Here is a 2,500-nt window from a genome sequence, read left to right on the forward strand (position 1 = left end):
TGTCACAAAGAAGAAATTCCTGTCATCTTTAGAAAAAAGTGGAGTAACACAGTGCCTTATTCTATATTGTCAACTGAGCTGCGTTTTGTCTTCCTGGAGATTCAAGTTGTCTTTTTATGTAGCTCTAACAGTGCACGATATTGTTTTGGTGTTGTATATCATTGTAGTGCAATGGTAGACAAGTCTTAGGTAAATAGCCCCCTGAGAAGACATGTGGTTACTAGCAAAGTACTGAACCCGGAAAGATTGAAGAAAATAAAAGGGAATCGAGAAACATTGGCGTCTTGGCTGACATGTTGATCATATTCAAGTTCCTGCACAATTTCTTTTCGCCGCAAGTTTAAGCGTGCACTCTGAGCATCTGACAGCTTTGTAATACAAAAACTCACTGAAGGTGAGCCCTGTGTGGCGGGGTTAGTATCTGGATGGGTGACCTAAAAAATATACCACTTTGTATGACAGAAGCGGTGGACCGAAAATTCTATTTTAACGCTAACAAATGCGAACTAAATATTGATGCAAAAGTAAATAATGTTGATACACAGTTTTTTATGAAGAGCAGAAGGAAGTTTTCAGGACGGTCGATTGAGAATAAAATATTTTGCCATCAGCAGTATAATTTACAACATGAAAACAACATTAATTTTGAACTGCGAATATAAAAAGTTACGATCAGCGACAAACATTTTGGGGGATTTCTGCTACGTTCAATTTTGTTATTGTACTTTTGGCTGCACAAGCAAATCGCAAAATCGAAAGTGACATGGAATTCAGTGGGCGCCGTGATCAAGTTACCGCGGCGTGTTTACTCGCGAAACAGTGAAGCATCTGTGTCAAATGATGGCAAGATACAAGGTTTTTGTTTTTGTTAGTTTTCTTTTTCTTTCAAGTGTTATAAAGTTTGACAAGAAATGTGCGAATTAAACACAAAGATCACAATCGCCCAACTCTTGAGGTTGACCATTGTTTCTGCAAAGTCAAAAATATACTCTCCAAGACGAGGTTATTTATCACCACTTTATTATTTATGAGCGTCACAATTTTTTGCTGAAAATCCTCCTGTATCACATTACAACCCAGGTATGCAAATTTGTTAAGAAAATCCTTTTTCCAGCGAAAACTTTATTGAAACAAACATGTTGCTATTAGAGGCAAACACCCTTCCTATTTCAATTGCATGCGTGCGTGCAAACAAGAGAAACAATTCGTGTCATAATGCATATGCAATTAAATAAATTTCTGACAGTTCACATCAAACCCTTTTCAAAAGAACCTTGATCGTAAATAATGAAGCAAAAAAGAGACAACATTTAGTTTTAGTGTTTTATATAACACCAATTAGCAAAATATTAGAAACAAAGCTCACTTGAGATCCAATGGCGAAAAATGAAATTATTGTCGAAGACCATTACTCGTCGCTTTAAAGATTCCAAATATTTACTTTTCAGCGCCTGTCTTGTTCATCCAATTGACGTCCCATTCTTGAGCTCCATGAGGGTATGTTGTCCTTAAAGATCCACTAAAACACCATTCATGTTACAATGACTCTCGACGCCATTGCAGGTTAATTAAATATTCTACTGCGCCAACCTGATCAAATCTCCACATGAAGCCTAGCAAAAATATGCAGACGACACTGCCCACAAAGACACTACTTAGTAGGGGAGTGACAGGAAAGACTTTTCCCGACACGGAAAATAAAAAAAAAAACGACCAAATGCTACGCAGATTCTGACTGGGTTTAGCAACCCATTAATAAACGATAGACCAAGTAGATTCATTGTGTCTTTAAATTTTGACAACAAATGAACAAAAACCAAGATCTTAAGTGACAGTTATATTTCGGTATAAGCTATACCATGATCAGACTAAAAATGCATACAAAACTTAGGAGCTTAAATAGTTGCAAGAGGTATACTCAAGAGAACAGGCAGAGTTCCCCGCTGGATTTTAATCCATAATTTGTTAAGTGATGGCGATTGGTGCTTGATATGGAAGGCCTCTTTATACAATAGCAGGTTCCAATTGTCGTCATAATCTAACACCGTGGTGTTATTCTGAACTACATTGATTGCGTATTCATTGTTGCTGGAAATAGTTGGTGTGATGATGTTATTTAAAGTATCCGGTAAATTGAATAAATTATGGATAAAGGCTAAATGTTCGCACATGTGTAGATGTTTGTAAATCGCACTCTCTTTATCAGTAACAGCGTGTTCACGTGTTCGGGTGAGAAGGGTTCTGTCAGTTTTGCCAATGTATGATGACTGGCAACCGCGACAAGTGAATTTGTAGACGATGTGTGATTTGTTCAAAAGTGGCACTTTATCTTTGTTGTTGGTGTAGAAGCACAATTTTGTGGTTTTCTCGCGGATTCTGAACTGGGTGTTAGAGTTTTTTAGGTGTCTCCGCAGCTTTCGTTTAAAGGAACAGAAGTTGTGACGTTTTCTTGCCAATATAGGGAATAGAAAGCCAAATGGTGACGGGTTCATCTTTGCCT

General features: G+C 37.5%; 1 protein-coding gene across 1 annotated transcript in view; it reads right to left on the bottom strand.

Annotated features, from left to right (window-relative positions):
• The window catches only part of LOC138059476 (uncharacterized), a 7,088-nt gene that overhangs the window by 990 nt on the left and 3,598 nt on the right, over positions 1 to 2,500 (bottom strand). The gene's annotated exons all lie outside the window — the stretch shown is intronic.

Source organism: Montipora capricornis, chromosome 1 (assembly GCF_036669925.1).
Source record: "Montipora capricornis isolate CH-2021 chromosome 1, ASM3666992v2, whole genome shotgun sequence".
Lineage (NCBI taxonomy): Eukaryota > Metazoa > Cnidaria > Anthozoa > Scleractinia > Acroporidae > Montipora > Montipora capricornis.